Source organism: Mauremys reevesii, unplaced genomic scaffold, assembly GCF_016161935.1.
Source record: "Mauremys reevesii isolate NIE-2019 unplaced genomic scaffold, ASM1616193v1 Contig9, whole genome shotgun sequence".
NCBI lineage: Eukaryota > Metazoa > Chordata > Testudines > Geoemydidae > Mauremys > Mauremys reevesii.
The window spans coordinates 361,381-380,560 of NW_024100906.1; the positions used below are offsets into that span (position 1 = coordinate 361,381).

Consider the following 19,180-nt stretch of genomic DNA (forward strand, 5'->3'; position numbering starts at 1 on the left):
TACAGTAGATGTGGCTGTGGGGAGATGGGAGAGGGAGGGAAGAGGGTCTGTCCTAGTAAATGGCTTAACTGTGTTTCTCTGCTTCTACGGGTCAGGCCTGTGATCTCCGTAGTGACCTCGGCTGTTTCAGGACAGTTTTCTGTGGGTTCATTAACGCAGAACTGTTCGGTTGGTCAGTAGGCAGGATTTTAAACTGGATCGGGACAACTGGCAGCCATTGTCCTGTCTCCTCTTTCTTTAATTTGTGGTTGCATCTATGGTGTAGGGCCCCAGGTCAAATACAGTCCCAGGGTGGGGACTGGCTGGCTTAGGGTGGTGGGGAATGGGACATGGGCCTTTCCCCTTAGGGAGTGTAATGAGGTGGAGCGGCCCAGAAAGGGTTAATTCACTCTGTGGGATGCAGTTAGCCCTGCCCTGTCCCACCCCCCCACCCCCCGTCGCAGGAAGTGTGGGGGCAGGGCAGGAAATATAAGGTCCGGGCCCTGCAGCTCAGTGGGAGGCAGGCCAGGGAAGGAGCCTGATGTCCACCCTAGGGAGCTGGCCTGCCCGTGGAGCCCCTGTATGAGGGGGCACAATGATGCTCTTAAGCCGGCCTGGAGGAAAGTCCAGCCGTGGCCCCAGGAGACAGAGGAACCCAGAGCGGGAGGGGCTAGAGAGCCGCTCCATGTGGAGATGGGGAACCAGGCCCCCATTGCTTGTGGAGCAGCCCCACCAGGCGCAAGGAGGCAGCAGCCCAGGGAAAGAAGATATTGGGCCTGTTGTGTTGCCGGGAGGCAGGGCAGCAACGCCCACGTTTCCCCACCAGCCCAGCAATGGGATCCCCTGTTGCTGCTAGGGCCTGGGCTAGGACCCAGAGGAGCAGGGTGGGCCCGGGTCCCTCAACCCCCGGCCCCACACTCAGGGCTTGACGAGCACTAACCCATAGGCCAAGGGGCCTGAGCTATTGACTGTTTGCTGAGCCCAAAGCCCAGAAGCCATGAGCCCTTGGCTAGGTTTAGGTAGAGCGTTCTTGCAGGAGCTCCAGGCCACAGACTTCTTACTGGCCCGGCCCACAGCTACCACGTGCCCAGTGGCTCGGCTCTGACCCAGCTGTGACATATATTCCCCGCCGCTGTGACCCATAGCGGTTACTGTCCACAGGACGTTCCACAGCCCGCAATGGAGATGAGTCTGGAGGGTTTCCCTGCTGTCCTAGAGGAGAAGGGTCCCCTAGCCCCACACGACTGGCCCCATGAGAGCCCCTTGCACACTGGCAGAGGCTGGCCAAAGGAGCCGTTGATATTGCCCTGCCAGCTCACAGCTGAGTGTTGGGTCCCTCTAGGGCAGGTTGGAGTGGGGCAGCCTGTGGGGACACAGTGCCCTGCCCACGGTCGATAGCAATGTGGGGTGGAGGTTGGCAGGCTGAGCCCCAGCAGAGCTACACAAATCGGGAGCACACAACAGCATGGGGCTCAAACGCTTAAAGGTTTTTATTGACAGACCCGTAGCAGAGCAGGCGGGACAGAGCTGGGCCGGGACAGGGGAAGGCTGCACGATAGGTGACATGAGTCACAGTGAAGCAGGCTCTGGAGACACTGCAGGGTCGGGTGCCCCATGCCCATCAGGATGTCCTTGGCGAGACTCTCTCCTCGGTACGGGCTGTGGGCTGGACACAGAGGGCGGTGAGAGGTGGTTTGCAGAGTTTTTGCGTCTTCTCGTAGCTTGACAAGAGAAGCAGCACATCCTTTCACTCTGTCATCAGTGCCACACGATGGTCATCTAGGGTGACATTTTGCAGACATTAGCTTATTTGCATCAGTTCCCACACCCCAGAACCACATTTGCCTCCCCAGTTCAAAGTGACACTGTGAGAAACTCACAATTGAGTAGGTAGCTGCCTGCCTCTACAGGGAGCCTCGGCTGATGGATGCATGTGAATGACTATGCACATTTCTATGCCATACAGCCAGTATCGTTCCTACCCTCCAGGGTGACCAATGTGTGTGCATGTAAACTTTGTGTATCTTTGTGTTTAAATAACAAAATCCTGCATAAATAGAGTAACCCCCAAAATTATAATCATTGCCAAGGATAAGTTTGTGTGTAACATGCTTTTATCCCAGCCTTTGTGTAGGTTGTGAGCAAAGTGGGGCAGGGACTGGCTCTCACTATGGGGATGTCTACACTGCATTGTAAATTCAGGTCTGTGGGTCGGGCTTGCAGACTCAGTGTTTCTGAGCATCCACGCAGCACTGTAAATCTGGGTGTACACGATTTACTGGTTGCTGGGTCTGGGTCTCACCGCCATGCTGATGTGTCCATGTTATTCTATGTAGATCTTCGATTTGCATCTGCAGCATCACCTGCATCCACACTGCAGAATGGCCGGGCTTGGACCCGAGTCACAATGGGAATCGGGCTGTGACCCACCTGCCTTGCAGCGTCCTGGGACTTGGACTTGCTGACCTGGGTGAGACTGATGTGTGTGTGGACAGAAGGGGGAATTGGGCTCAAACCTGAGTCTGAGCCTGAGTTTGTGGGGCTTGGTGGGTGGGGGGGTTCTGAGTGTGGGAGTGGGAGCTACTCCCCTGTCCACCCAACCCCGTGCATCCAGACCCCCGCACCCAAGCCCCCGCTGAGCCTTACCTCTACACACAATGGAGAACCCCACCCCACAAGCCTCACCTTGTGCACCCAGATCCGCCCGCTAACTTCCCCCTCCCTGTGGTGAGTTTTGGGGAGTTGATCTGACCCAGCCCCAGCTTCTCTGAGCAGTGAAGGGGAGGGGGAACACCCCTGGGTGGCCGAGGTATCCCCAGACCCCCACATAAACCATTTTCTGCAGAAAGTACCGAGAAAATGTGTGTGGGGGTGCATTTTTCTGCTACACTGCAGTGGCGCAGAATTCCCCCAGGAGTAATAATCGCCTCACAGGGGGCTCTCTGAAGCAGCTGGCGCTGGCCCCGTCGCTGGCTTATGGATCACTGGTGTGATCTACTCTGGCAATTCCCATGTTCCTACATTAGCTCTGGACAGAAATGTGGCTGGAAAACCATTTAATTCTAACCTGGGGCCCATGGAGTCACTCAAGGGATGAACGTGACCACTGCTCTCCCACTTGCCCCACAGACCTACTGTATATTGCAGCCCCCTAGCACCTGCAGGTGCCTCTGGGCTCTCTCTAACCTGGAGAATCTCTGAGCAGAGATTCCTGCAAATCAGGCTCTGCTGCAGCTGCCACCTCTCTCCAGAGAGAGACTGGCAGGACCCTGCCAGGGAACAATTAACTAGCCAAGGAACAAGTAAAGATGCTGAGCCCCCAAAGCGAGAGGGAATCTACTCACCAGCTCTAGTTATACACGAGTGTCTGAAGCTTTATGGCCAGCTCGTTCTGGTTGATTCCTTTGAGGACGCCCATGGCCACCGGAAGAGCCCCCGTCGTGGTGTAGTAATTTACGATCAGATCACACACAGCGAGGCGGTTTGCCTCCTCCAGCTTCCCCTTGGGGATTCTGTTACAGCCCTGGGGCACCTCCGGAAGGTTGTTTAGTTTTGCCTTGAATCGCTCGAAATCCTCTTTCCCCAGCTCATCCAGAACCTCCTGCAGGGCATCTTTCAAGGTCTTAGGCATCTTGTCTTGGCTGTTTGCTGAAAGTGGAACTGAGTTCTTCACCGAGTCTCTCTTTTTATCTCATTCTCTTGCCCCTCCCCCTTGTCCTCTTTCCTGTAACTTCACTCATCCGTGTCCTTGCCCTCCCCACTCTGGAGTTTCCCCTCTGGTTCCCCCTCCTCCCCCTGCCCCACGTCCTCCCCGCCTCCCCCATGACCTCAGACTCCTGGGACACAGAGTGGGGTAGGGCAATGAGAGCTGGTGGCCACGAAAGTAAAGCAGTTTCCTAAAATCAGGCAACTGATTGGGACAGGTCAGGTCTGTGGATGCATCAATGTACTTTAATCACAGAGACGGAGGACAGATTCAGCTTTAGCAAACTTTCAAATTATTGTAGGAAGCCTTCTCTTCTCCTTTCATTCCTTCTCTCTCTCCCCTACAAATCTCTGACACATACCTTCACATGTTCCCCCTTTCCCCCAAAAAATACCCAGCGTGTACACACGTGCGCACACCCCCCCCCATCGAACTTCCTCACTGTTTCATTGATTTATTTCAGTTTAAATGAGCACTGATAAAAGAAAGACGCATGCAGCATCCTTGGCACCTCTGCCAGTTTTTAAAAAATACACTAATATACCCAGTTCCCTGATGCCAACTCTAATACAGAGTGACAATATAAATGGCTGAAATTAATCAACCATACACACAATCCCCAGAGTCCCACACCCAACAAAGGAATACGTGCTTGCCTTCATTAGCAATTAATCAGTAACCAGAGTCATCAAGCAGAAAGGGAAAACACAGGCAGTTCATACGGGTGAAAAAAAAAACAGCAAGGAACATCCTTCCAAATAAATTCTTTGTCTCCTGGGTCTCAGCTGGCAATGTTTTTCAAAACACAGACCAGAACTATAAAAAGGAGACACAAACACTCCAAGACACACACACACACACGCGCGCACACGCACCCTGCCCATCCCATTCTCTGCATCTGAGAAGACAAAAGGAAATAGCTGCTGGACTTGGGGGTAGGGGTCCTACCCTGAAGAATTTGGTCAATAACCTTGCTAGAAGTTTATGGTGAGAAATTTTGCTTGAATCTAATATAGTTTGTTGTTAGGTACTAGTAAGCGTTTTATCTTTATTTTTCTTGCAAACATTTCTGAATTCTATGCTTCATTACTTGCGCTCACTTAAAATCCATCTCTTTGTAGTTAATAAACTTGTTTTCATGTTTTACCTAATCCAGTGTGTTTAAGTTAAGTGTCTTGCTAACTCTATTTAAAATAATAAGTTGGTTTGTTATTTCCCTAAAGGAATAATAGACTTAAAATATTTTTAGTGTCCAGGAGAGGGCGGGGCAGGAGGGGACATACATTTCTGGGAGGAAATCCAAGACTGGGGGTATGTTGGGGTCACCCTGCAGCGTAACCCAGGCTGGTGAGAATCAGAATGTAGCTGGCAGGCTGCAGTTAAACACAGAAACTCATAATGTCAATTAAAAACATAAGAACGGCCATACTGGGTCAGACCAAAGGTCCACCTAGCCCAGTATTCTGTCTTCCGACAGTGGCCAATGCCAGGTGACTCAGAGGGAATGAATAGAACAAGTAATCACCAACTGATCTATTCCCTGTTGCTCATTCCCAGTTTCTGGCACACAGAGGCTAGGGACACCATCCCTGCCCATCCTGGCTAATAGCCATTGATGTACCTATCGTCCATGAATTTATCTAGTTCTTTTTTGAACCCTGTTATAGTCTTGGCCTTCACAACATCCTCTGGCAAGGAGTTCCACAGGTTGACTGTGCAACATGTGAAGAAATACATCCCTTTGTTTGTTTTAAACCTGCTGCCTTTTAATTTCATTTGGTAGCCCTAATTCTTGTGCTATGAGAAGGAGTAAATAACACATATATTTACTTTCTCCACACCAGTCATGATTTTATAGATCTCTATCATATCCCCCCTTACTCTTCTCTTTTCCAAGCTGAAAAATCCAAGTCTTATTAATCTCTCCTCATACGGAAGCTGTTCCATACCCCTCAACATTTTTGTTGACCCTTTCTAAACCTTTTCCAATTCCAATATATCTTTTTTGAGATGGGGCGACCACATCCATATGCAGTATTCAAGATGTGGGCATACCATGGATTTATATAGAGGCAATATCATATTTTCTGTCCCATTATCTATCCCTCTCTTAATGATTCCCAACATTCCATTTGCTTTTTTGACTGCCGCTGCACATTGAGTGGATGTTTTCAGAGAATGACTCCAAGTATAGTTGGGATTATGCTTTCCAATGTGCATTACTTTGCATTTATCAACATTGAATTTCATCTGTCATTTTGTTGCCCAGTCACCTAGTTTTGAGAGATGCTTTTATAGCTCTTGGCAGTCTGTTTTGGACTTAAGTATCTTGAGTAATTTTGTATCATCTGCAAATTTTGCCACTTCACTGTTTACCCCTTTTTCCAGATCAGTTATGAATATGTTGAATAAGACTGGTCCCAGTACAGACCCCTGGGGACACCACTGTTTACCTCTCTCCATTCTGAAAAATGACCATTTATACCTACAATTTGTTTCCTATCTTTTAACCAATTACCTATCTATGAAAGGAACTTCCCTCTTATCCCAGGCCAGCTTACTTTGCTTAAGAGCCTTGGGTGAGGGACCTTGTCACAGGCTTTCTGAAAATCTGAGTACACTATATCCACTGGATCCCCTTTGTTCACATGCTTTTTGACCCCCTCAAAGAATTCTAGTAGATTGGTGAGGCATGATTTCCCTTTACAAAATCCATGTTGACTCTTCACCAACAAATTATGTTCATCTATGTGTCTGACAATTTTGTTCTTTACTATACTTTCAACCAGTTTGCCCAATACTGAAGTCAGGTTTATCGGCCTGTAATTTCTGGGATCACCTCTGGAGCCCCTTTTAAAAATTGGTGTCACATTAGCTATCCTCCAGTCATTTGGTACAGAAGTTAATTTAAATGATAGGTTACAGACTACAGTTAGTAGTGCTGCAATTTCACATTTGAGTTCCTTCAGAACTCTTGGGCAAATGCCATCTGGTCCTGGTGACTTTTTACTGTTTAGTTTAACAATTTGTTGGAAAACCTCCTCCAATGACATTTCAATCTGGGACAGTTGCTCAGATTTGTCACCTAAATAGAATGGCTCACAACCTCAGCCGTGACGACTGATGCAAAGAATTCATTTAGCTTGAGGCCTTAATGTCTTTGAGTGTTCATTTAACATTTCGATCATCCATTGGCCCTAGTGGTTGTTTAGCAGGCTTCTTGCTTCTGATGTACTTAAAAAAAAATTGCTATTACTTTTTGAATGCTGGAAGACTGTTTGTGAGTGGCCCAGGTGGCAGCTACTTCAGCAAGACATTGGAAGGCACCCAAGGTTGCTGGGCAGGATGACACAGCGCAACCCCCCCGCCCACCCCCACTAGTCTGGATCGTACCTTACCATGTCACACCCATCACCTCCCTGACCACTGAAATCACACAACAGTCTGGCCAGGCTCTTGCACATTCAGTGAATAACAGCCACAGAAATCTCTGTCTGGTCTCTGGGACTCACCAATGACCTTTCTGATCAGGCACAGAACTAGTCCCAATGATTCAGGCATTTGTAGCCTGCAGGCTGGACAGCTGAGCTATCAGTCTTGCCCACACAGCCAAGCATGGAAGGAGCAGGCCCTTAGACAGGGGTTCCTTGGAGCTGTGTGCAGTTGGGGCAGCTTCGTATCAAACTTGCCATGGGGCACTAAACATGAAAGAGAAAGCACAGAGTTACCAGCACAAAGAATGTGAGTGAAATACAGATTAGAGAAAGCGAGAGATTTAGATAACCATATCAGGCTGGAGAGTGAGCTGACACGTCCCATGGTTTACTGCTTGGGACACCATGTTCTAATCTCTAGAAAGAGCGGTCACACTAGTTATTGTTTCATTTTCTGCTCGTTTATTGCTGTGTTATTGCTTTGGCAATCGCTGTGTGATGGTTCAGCAACGACATTTCCCGTGTGAGACCCATTTAGCTTTTATCCTGATCTGATAACTAGGTTCCTTGAACCCAGAAATTTAGCTGTTTCAGTGAAACTATCTCTGATTAGCTCAATGGGGTCAGGTGTAAAGGCCTTCCTTGGCTCTAAGAATCTGCCACAGAGAACTCATCTAATCAAAGACTAGGTACAGATCCATCCCGAGGGCCCCTTAACACCCTGTGGGACTCCAGACCACCCTGGAGATGTGAGAGGAGTTACCCATCACAGCTCTTGCTCTCTCTCCTCATCTGAGCTAGAGAAATCTGCCAGGCTAACACACTATGAAACCCGCCTACAGCACGTGTAACACACTGCGTGTCCATGTACAAATGTGCCCCCAATGGTTCACAGGCATTAAACCCACTCCTTGGTTTAGACTTGTTTTGACAAGCCAGTCACTGTGCAGTCCTGCAATGTGGTGCAGTGCCAGAGCAGAGAGAGGTTCTAGTGTAATAACCCTAATATTGCAAACAGCCCTCCCATGACCATCGCAGCACGCACTGGGCATTGCTTAGGTAGCCTGTCTGGCTTATTCTCTGCACTCCACTGCACATGCCACTGAGCTCGTCTGTTGCTAGTTTCACAGCAAATGATCTCTTCTCGCACTGGGGTGATGGTCTTCATCTTATTGTAGTGGCGGCATGTCTGAGAGGCACTTTCTGAATCAGACGGTGTGGCGATTTTAGTGCTGTGTCTACATCAGATTAATTCTGATTGACATTAGAAAGTTGGATCATGAAACTGCTGTATCACGGACAACCTCTGTATGTGCATCCACCATGAGCTGGCTGGGTTGTGTCATATCTTCCCCAGACCAGGGACAATGGCTAATACTTAACAGTAGCCATGGTGATTTGAATGGACCATAGCTAAGAACATGGGAGGGCCCATCCTGAGTCAGACCACGTTCATCTTGCCCAGTATCCTGTCCTCTGACAGTGGCCCATACCAGAGCTTCAGGGGAGTGTACTGAACAGGACAATTATAGAGTGAGCCACCCCGTCTTCTGCTCCTGGATTCTGGAAGTCAGGGTTGCATCCCTGACCATCTTGGCTAATAGACACTGATGGACCAATACGATGGGATGTCCTTCCGACATTTTCCCAGAAGGGGTTAAGGCAAGCGAGAAAGGGCAATTAACATATTAGATGGCAAGTGGATGGACCTATCCTCCATGAACTTATCCTGTTCTTTTGTGAACCACTTTTTGCCATCACAGTATCCCCTGGAAAAGCATTCCACAGGTTAGTAGTGTGTTATTTCCTCTTGTTTCTATTAAACCTGCTGCATATTAATTTCATTGGGTGATCCTTGTTTTTTGTATTGAGTGAAAGGGTAAATAGCACTTATCTGTTCACTTTTTCCACACTATTCATACTTTTATTGACCTCTGTCATCTCCCCCAGTTGTCTCTTTTCGAAGCAGAACAGTCCTAATCTTTTCAGTCTCTTCTCATCTGGAAGCTTTTCCATACCTTTGATCATCATTGTTGCTCTTCTCTGAACCTTTTCTAGTTCCATTAGATCCTTTTTGAGATAGGGAACCAGAACTGCACACAGCATTCACGGTGTGGGCACACCCACAGATTTATATAGTGGCATTGTGATATATTTTGTCTTATTTTCTGTCCCTTTCCTAATAATTCCTAACATTCTGTTAGCCTTTTTGACCGCTCCTGCATACTGAGCAGAAGGTTTCAGAGGACTATTCGCAGTGACCCCAAGATTGCTCTCTTGGATGATAACAGCTAATTTAGAACCCATCCTTGTATATGTGGAGTTGGGATTATTTTTTCTATTGTGCCTTACTTTGTACTTATCAACATTAAATTTCATCTGTGTGACTGGGTGGACTAGGCCCAGAGGCCACATCTGATCTCTGGCAGTGCCCAGCACTGAAGGAAGGAGGGACAAGGACAGGATTTAGGCTCCTACTCACTTAGGTGCTTCTGAACATTTCTCCAGTGCCTGGGTGGAGGAAAGACACAGGAGGGTCACCACCAGACAATGTAGGGTGGGATTGTCACCCTTTTTCACATACTGTTTGCATACAATGAACCAACTGAAAACAGAGAAAGGCACAGATTGGGAGTCAGGACTCCTGGGTTCTATACCCAGCTCTGCCCTCAGGCCCTGGGTACATTTCTGTACCGCCGTTTGCCATCTTCAAATAGGGAAAAAATCCTTCCTACATCACTGGGGGGCTCATGTCGTTGTGTGCGAGATGGTCGGAAAACACGGGGATAAGCCTCCAAAGTAATTACTATGCATGTGGCAGGTTCCTGCTCTGGGTTTAGTGCTGCTGTGGCAGGGTGCAGGGCCGTGCTGGGAATAGACAATTTTTGCTTCCTCAGTGACTTCTGCTGCTCTAATCTCAGCCCCGTGAGGCAGGGAAAAGCTCCCACGCCCACTGCAGCGGGTCCCATGGGCTCCTTGATGCCTCGCCTCAGTAGCTTGCTGAAAAAAGAGCCAAGTCCACCACTAAGTCTCTGGTTTTGTCATGTTTTCCTGACCTTTATCCTCGATGGGCCCTAACGGGGTGGCTCCATCTCTGCTGGGGGAACAGAGGGTCGGGGACAATCCTGCCCCGGGTGGGGACAGGCGAGATGGGCCCTGCTGAGGCAGTCTTGCCCTGCCCATCTCCATTCAGAATGGTGCTGCAGAGGTCATTCTCCAAGCCTGTCTTTGACCATGTCACCCCTCGCTTTGCATCTCTCCATGCGCTCCCCCATTCTGCATCGCATCAAACATAAACTGCTTGTCTTTACTTTCAAGGCCCTTCCCGGCCTATCCCCACCTGCCCTATCATTTCTCATTCACTCTCCCAATGTTGAGTTCTTCTGCCAATGATGCCAGCCTCCATCTCCCACTTCTTGAATCCTCAAACAAGCCCCCTTCATGCTTTCTCCCCTGCTGCCTCTCACTCCTGAGAGATGCTCCCTGTAACCATCTGCAAAGCCACTTCAGTTTCTTCTTCAAATCCTGTCTTAAAACTCTCCAAAAAACCTAGAAATCCATGAGGCTGCTGGTGTGCTGACATCACTGCCCATTATGCTGACCGGATGGCCTCATTGTTTCCTTGAGCTCCCACATCTGTCTGTCTGTCTCCAACTGGTGTCTCTTCTCTTGTATTTACATTGGGGGTCCTGGCCCGTGACTGAATCTCCTAGGTGCTATGTAATGAACCTAATAAATAATGTACAGCACCTGGCACAATTGGGTCCTCCTCTATGACTGGGAGTTATTAGCCAGGTTTGGGACTCCTAACATAGCAAGGACTGACAATGGACCACAATTTGTTAGGAAGGACGCTGCAGTGTACTCTAACTTTTTATCCACTGGTTTCCAAAGTTTTGTTTGTCTTACTGTAACCCTGTATTTCCTGGTTTGCAGAGGCTGAAGCATAGGTGCACTTGCTGATCTGGAAGGACACAAGTCAGAACAGGCCAAGCTTAACTCTGCAGTAGTGAAGTTTTTGGGCAGTGACTATATACCCCCATGTGTAAATACAGGCACATCAAGGTAGATTTAAAAACTCAGTCACACTTTATATGAAGGTGCCATGTCAAAATAACTTAATCGGTTTGTCAAGGTTCCTTCCCCATTCTGAACTTTAGGGGACAGATGTAGGGACCTGCATGAGAACCTCTAAGCTTAATTACCAGCTTAGACCTGGTTTTACTGCCACCACCCAAATCCTTTAAGAGTTATTTGGGAAACTCTGTTTACCTTCCCCCCAGACTATCTCCCTCCCAGTAGCCTTGAGAGACTTCTCCACCAGATTCCTGGTAGACACAGATCCAAACCCCTGGATCTTAAAACAGGGAGAAATTAACCATTCCCCCTCCTTTCCCCCCACCAATTCCTGGTGAGTGCAGATCCAACCCCCTTGGATCTTAAAACAAGGAGAAATCAATCAGGTTCTTAAAAAGAAGGCTTTTAATTAAAGAAAGAAAGGTAAAAATCATCTCTGTAAAATCAGGATGGAAAATAACTGTACAGGGTAATCAGATTCATAGAGCTCAGAGGAACCCCCTCTAGCCTTAGGTGCAAAGTTACAGCAAATAGAGGTAAAATCCTCTTAGCAAAAAGGAACATTTACAAGTTGAGAAAACAAAGATAAAACTAACACGCCTTGCCTGGCTGTTACTTACAAGTTTGAAATATGAGAGACGGGTTCAGAAGGATTTGGAGAGCCTGGATTGATGTCCGGTCCCTCTTAGTCCCAAGAGCGAACAACCCCCAAAACAAAGAGCACAAACAAAAGCCTTCCCCCCACCAAGATTTGAAAGTATCCTGTCCCTTTATTGGTCCTTTGGATCAGGTGTCAGCCAGGTTACCTGAGCTTCTTAACCCTTTACAGGTAAAAGGATTTTGGTATCTCTGACCAGGAGGGATTTTATAGTATTGTACACAGGAGGGCAGTTCCCTTCCCTTTATAGTTATGACACGGTTATTAACAGATGTTCTAAGCATGTTAGACATGAGCAGTGTGTGTTATAGATGACAATAAGGCCATCAATGGACAGTATTGTCGATGGTTATAAGCTACTTATTGAGCTGTTGGACTCTTTAATAATCTATAACAATTAGTTAGCTAAAACCTCTGCTGATCACTCGTTAGCCCGCTGTAAGGTATTGATCAATGACTATTTGTATGACCAGAGCTCTTTGCAGATTAAGAGGTTTTCAAAAGACTTGAATGTTCCAATGTTGGGAGCTACTTACTGAGAGATGCTCTTGGGTGGATGGAAGAGGAAGAGAAGCTTTATGGGTCTGCACAATATCTATTGCATGAGCATTACAATGGAGCAGTTCTTCAGCCAAAGAACACATGAAACGAGAGTGAAAGCTGAGCAGAGGCACTTGGGGCCAGGAGCAACCCAGACAGAACGTGTTTGTTCATCACTTATCGGCATAGATAAGCTTTTATGGGGAGCTATATAGAGCGTGCAAGTGTGAGAAAATGACATCCTATTTGTTCATAAAATGAGCTGTTGTACAAACAAAATCTCAACAAAGCCCATGGGAGAGGGAAGGAAACAAAGGGAGAAGGGGAAACCAGACAAGGTGAGGCCCAGCAACATTTGGCTAAAACACAGCTCCTTGGGGAAGGTTTTCCTGAGAGCAGGGTTCTTTGGTGTTTGTTTAAGAGCTGATATTTCAAAGCACTCTAAGCACAAATACTCAGACTGTCTTGAAAACTGATATGCGTCTCAGGCTAGTGGAGTAGGTGGCGCATGTCTGGCCTCATCGGCTCAATGGTTACCTCATATGCAGCTCCCCCAGTGAGGAGATGATGCTCTAAAATCCACATGCATGGGGAGATTGTCTTGAAAATTGGTATTCTGCAATGAGAGCTAAGATAGACATTGTGGGGCAAGTTTGGAGGCATTTAAGGGCTTTCAAACTTCCAGACTCCCCCACCCATTCGCCACTGTGCTGATCATAATTTTCAAAGTCCCGTAAAATCTATGTGCATAATGAGATGATCTTGAACATTGGTATGCCATAATAGGGGCAGGATAGAGTTACTGATACAAGTTTAGGGCCAAGTATCAGAGGGGTAGCCGTGTTAGTCTGGATCTGTAAAAGCAGCAAAGAGTCCTGTGTCACCTTATAGACTAACAGACATATTGGAGCATGAGCTTTCGTGAGTTTAATGCCTGTGAACCACTGGGGGCACTTTTGTACATGGACACACAGTGTGTTACACGTGTTGTAGGGGGACATCATAGCAGTTTAGCCTGGCAGATTTCTCTAGCTCAGATGAGGGGAGAGTGAGAGCTGTGATGGGCAACTTCTCCCACATCTCCAGGGTGGTCTGGAGTCCCACAGGGTGTTAGGGGGCCCTCGGGATGGATCTGTACCTAGTCTTTGATTAGATGAGTTCTCCATGGCAGATTCTTAGTGCCAAGGGAGGTCTTTATGCCTGACCCCATTGGGCTAATCAGAGGGAGTTTCACTGAAATAACTAAATTGCTGGGTTCAAGGAACCTGGTTATCAAATCAGGGTAAAAGCTAAATGGGTCTCACACGGGAAATGTAGCTGCTGAACCAGCACCCAACAATCAACAAAGGAATAACAATGCAATAAACTAGCAGAAAATGAAAGCAATAACCGGGGGGACTGTTCTTTTTCTTTGTTATCTAGAGTATCTAGAGATTAGTGCCTGGTGTCACAAGTGGTGATCTGGAGTTCATAGGACTCCAGCCTGATATGGTAATCTAAATCTCTCTCTTTAATCTGTATTTCACTCACCTTCTTTGTGCTGGTAATTCTTGGCTTTCTTTTTCATGTTTAGTGCCCCTGGGCAAGTTTGATATGAGTCTGACCCTTCTGCAAGGAACCTCTGTCTTTTTCAAGGAATCTCTGTCTTTTTCATGCCTGGCTGCATGGGCAAGATTGAGTCTCTTTTAATACTGTGTGGCTCAGCTATCCAATAATTGTGGCCAGGTCTGTGCACAGACTTTTGGTGAGTCCCAGATGCCAGAGAGAAATATCGGTGGCTGGTGCTCCCTGAATGCACAAGAGCCTGGCCAGGCTGAGTGAGTTCAGTGAATAGTGAGGTGATGGGTGTGATATAGTGAGGTACAATCCAGACTAGTGGGGAAAGGGGGCGGTGTCACCCTGCCCAACAACCGTGGGTGCCTTACAATGCCTCATTGAAGTAGCTCCCACCTAGGCTGCTCACAGCCTTCCAGCATGCAAGCCACACTCCGAGTGTCTGTGTGTAACTGCAGCCTGACAGCTACATTTAGACTCTCACCAGCCTGAGTTATACAGCAGGGTGACCCCAACACACCCCAGTCCCAGATTTCCCCCCAGAAATGTACATCCTTGTACTGCCCAGCCCTCTCCTGGACAGTACAAATATTTTAAGTCCATTATTCCTTTAAGGGAATAACATACCAGCTTATTATTTTAAATAGAGAGTTAGCCAGACACTCATCTTAGAATCATAGAATATTAGGGTTGGAAGAGACCTCAGGAGGTATCTAGTCCAATCTCCTGCTCAAAGCAGGACCAACCCCCAACTAAATCATCCCAGCCAGGGCTTTGTCAAGCCGAGCCTTAAAAACCTCTAAGGATGGAGATTCCACCACCTCCCTAGGTAACCCATTCCAGTGCTTCACCACCCTCCTAGTGAAATAGTGTTTCCGGATATCCAACCTGGACCTCCCCCACTGCAACTTGAGACCATTGCTCCTTGTTCTGTCATCTGCCACCACTGAAAACTTAAACACATGGATTAGATCAAACAAATGTATTAACTACAAAGAGAGATTTTAAGCGAGTACTAGTAATGAGGCATAGAAGGCAGAAATGGTTACAAGAAAAATAAAGATAAAATGCTTACTAGTGACTAACAACAAACTATATTAGATTCAAGCAAAATTTCTCACCACATTCTTCCAGCAAGGTTACTGAACAAACTCTTCAGGGTAGGAACACCCTCCCCCAGTGGCTGTTTCCTTTTGTCTTTTCAGGTGCAGAGAATGCAGTGGGCATGGAAAGAGAAAGAGGGGTGTCTCTGGGTGTTTTGTCCTTCCTTTTTATAGTTCCGATCCCCATCTGGAAAAAATTTTCCAGCTGAGAATGAGGAGACAGAGTCTATGTGGAAGCATGTTCCCCGCTGTTTTTTCCCCACCTCTTTGAACTGCCTTATTTTCCCTTCCTGCTTGATGACTCTGTTTACTGCTTAAATGCAAATTAAGGCAAGCACATATCCTGGTCCGCATGACCAGTTTGGTGCTACAGGAGTCTGAATACATATTTTTAACAACATACAGGGGAATATTATAATCTCAAATAAAATGTTGCCACACATTTTTTCAGGACAATACAGATCAGCAAATTATGAGTTTTCAACTGACACCTTACACGGCATACCTTGTATAAAGCTTAATACAGTAGGGTGAAGGGTGTGAATATGGGGTGTATTCCATCACAATGGGCTTACTAGGTATTCAACATATTTACATCTTCCTGCCATTATCACTTCATCTTGTCCACAGTTCACCTGCCTTTCATCCAAGAGCTGGTGTCAGCCAGGCTGAGGCTAGTTGGGAGACAGTGCTATTGGCATGGAGGGTAAAAGATGTGTTATTTCGGTGCAATGCTGATATTTTACTAAGGATGTCTCAATGGCTTCTTGTCAGTGTTAAAAAGGTGGAGAGATGGGTCCAATCTTGAATCTCTTCCAATCTGGCTTCTGAGGTCTCCTCTCCATTGAAACCGCTCACTGCGGTCTCTAATGATGTCTTCCTAGCCAAATCTCAGGACCTTTATGTCAGTCTCATCCCCCCTCAGCCTTTGCTGCTTTAAAAACCTGACAGTCATCCTCTTCTTGATATCTTACCCTCGTGGGGCTTTCTGACACTGTCCTGTTCTACTTCTCTGATCACTCCTTCAACAGCTCTTTCTGTTTCTAACAGGGTGCACACTGCGCCCCTCTGGATTTGGCCCCTTGGCCCCTCTCCTCCTTGAATCAGGGACACTTCAGTCTGGTGCAACACCCATGTTCTTTATTCCTGATCAGTTTCCCGCCACCAGTTTCCAACTATATACAGGCTTTACAACTGCTTGGCTTACCACAGGCCTCACCAGCAACAGACTAGGGTCCCCTACTCCCTCTGAGCCTGACCTCCTGCTCTTATTCTCTGCCGCCGCCCCCAGGGGCGGCTCTAGAAATCAGGCTGCCCCAAGCAGCGCGGTGCGCTGCGCCGCCCTTCCCCGGTCCCGCGGTGGGTCCCCTCTTCCCCGGCTCCGGTTGAGCTCCCGCCGGCATGCCTGCGGCAGATCCACCGCAGCCCGGGACGAGCGGACCTGTCGCAGGCATGACTGCGGCGGGTGCCGTGGTCCCGCGGCTCTGGTTGACCTGCCGCCGGCATGCCTGCGGGAGCTCAACCGGAGCCAAATGCCGCCCCCCCGGGAAAGGGCCGCCCCACGCGCCTGCTTGGTGCGCTGGGGTCTAGAGCCGCCCCTGGCCACACCCCCCCCCTTTCTCTCACTTCCTTCTTCCAACCTTATAGCTCCTGCTAATGAGGCTGGCAGGTGTGGTCAGTTAGCAGGCAAACATAGGGCAGTTCACCCATCCCCAATCAGGGAGAATGGATTGGGGCTGGAGTTGCAGGAGCAGATTTAGGGCTTCTCCAGCAGTGCCCTGCCACACCATGATTCCTGGGATTTCCTTTTACCCTTAAATTACTGCTACATACTCCCAGGGCTTGCCTAGACACACAGTGTGTGGCAAGCTAGGGTGTAGATCTATCATGCAGTAGCCTGCCACACACTAAGTGGCCACAAGGACCCTGCTACTGTGCTCTGAAAGTGCTCAGTGTTCACAGGATTGCCTCAGAAAAAGTAATTGCAATTGCTATCAGCGGAGGCACCTTTAATATGAAAAAGGCTTAGGAGGAAGCAAGATCTGTTAACAGCTTAAGTTTGTTAGACTGCAGGATGTGGTGTATTGAAAACCATGTTAAAATTATAAGCTGTCACACAGAGGCCTGGTCTACGCTACCCCTGTAGGTCAATCTAAGGTACGTTACTTCAGTTATGTAAATAACGTAATGTAAGTCGACATACCTTAGATTGATCGGCAACAGTGTCCACGCTCCGCTATGTCGACGGGAGACACTGTCCTGGTATCACAGCTTTCACCTCTCATAGAGGTGGATTACAGCTGTTGATGGGAGACGCTCTCCCATCGATTTAGCATGTCTACACCAGACCCACTAAATCGATGCTGCTACATCAATGGCAGTGGTGCCAATTTACCGCAGTAGTGAAGGAGTGCCTTAAGTTTCAAGAGTTTTTCTGGTCCTGCTTGCAGGCAGGGGGCTCTGTAGGGTACCATGCCATCTGAATCAGTCTGCACAAAGCCAGCCTAGATCAAGATGCAGTGTGTTGTATTCCGCTACCTGAGGGAGAAGCCTGCTTTTTCTCTCTCTGGTTTTGGTTCTGTGTGTTGTTATTCTGAATTTTAAGAACTAAAGTGGTGCTACATTGCAGCCTTCCAGCAAGATTATTGCATATTTTTATGCAACTTTACTCTCTGTGTGTGCCATGTATGTAACACAGGGCATGCTTCAAGAACTATTTTTTTCTCCCTAGTTTGTGAGGTGATAGACACTAGGCCAGACTGGGTGTGAGACTCTGGGGACTGTGTGTGTGGTTGATTGGTTTCAGATATTTATATTATCACTCAGCATTAGAGTTGGTTTCAGGGAACTGGGTATTTCAGTGTATTTTTTAAAAAATTGGCAGAGGTGCCAGGGATGCTGGATGGGCTTCTCTTTTATTTGTGCTCATCTATATCTAAATAAATCAGTGAAATAGTTAGAAGGTTGCATGGGGGAGTGTGTGTGCATGCATTTGTGTGTACACGCTGGGGATTTCTGGAGGGCGGGGGAAGAGGGGAACATGTGCACATATGTGCCAGGGTGTAGACAAGTTGACTCACCCCTGCAGCGCCTCCTGCTGGTGTCTTCTGGGAATTAGCTCTGCAGGCTGGTGAGCCACCTGTCCTCTGGCCCCCATGTCCCTCCCTGGACTCAGTGCCCTTTTACATGGGGTGCTGCCCCCTGGCAGTACCCCTTTCTCTCAGGGTTTCTCCTCCCCAGGGAACCCCCACCCTCTATCCCCACCTTGCCTCAGTATATGGCTACTGCCAGTCATTGTCTAGCCCCCATGCCCTGGGGCAGACTTCCATATCAGCCACTCAGCACTGGCAAGGAGGATTTGGACTGGCTGCCTTGGCCTACCCCGAGCTGCCCTCTACAACCCCCAGGACCTGTTGACCTTCTGCTAGGCCGCAGCCTAGGGCTTTCCAGGCTAGAGCTCTCCAGCCCTGCTTCAATTAGGTACCTTATGTCCAGCTCCCTGCAGCCAGGACCATCTCCCTCTACAGTCAGAGAGAGCCTGCTCCCTCTGGCTTCCCTGGCCTTCTTATAAGGCCCTGTTGCTCAGTTTGGGGCATGGCCCCAGCTGCAGCCACTTCCCCCAATCAGCCCAGCCTAAAGGCTGCTTTCTCCAGCCACAGCCCCCTCCCAGGGCTGTTTTTAAACCTTCAGGGTAGGAGCAGGGGGTCCACCTTGCTACACAGGGATTTGTGGGGGAGAAGGGAAGAGAGAAGAAATGAAAGGAGGAGGGAGCATTTCCTACAATAATTTGAAAGTTTGTTAAAGGTGTCTCTCTCCTCCATCTCTGTGATTAAAGTGGGTTGATGCATCCACAGACTCTCAGTGACCTAACCTGTCCCAATCAGTTCCCTGATTCTAGGAAACAGGTTGACTTCTGTGGCCACCAGCTTTCATTGCCAACTCTGTGTCCCAGGAGTCTGAGATCATAGGGAGAGGCAGGGAGAATAGGGGGTAGGGGGAATCAGAGGGGAAAAGTCCAGAGTGGGGAGGGCAAGGACACAGACGAGTGAAGAGGAAAGATACAGGAAAGAGGACAAGGGGGAGGGGAAAGAGAACAAGATAAAAAGGGAGACTCGGTGAAGAACTCAGT

General features: G+C 48.2%; 1 long non-coding RNA gene across 1 annotated transcript; it reads right to left on the reverse strand.

Annotated features, from left to right (window-relative positions):
- Window positions 1-1,693: 1,693 nt before the first annotated feature.
- Window positions 1,694-18,603, reverse strand: LOC120395024. Its single transcript, XR_005592462.1, has 3 exons — window positions 18,536-18,603; window positions 3,324-3,627; window positions 1,694-1,758 (listed from the first exon to the last, which is right to left on the reverse strand). It is a non-coding gene; the product is annotated as an uncharacterized LOC120395024 (long non-coding RNA).
- Window positions 18,604-19,180: the final 577 nt, after the last annotated feature.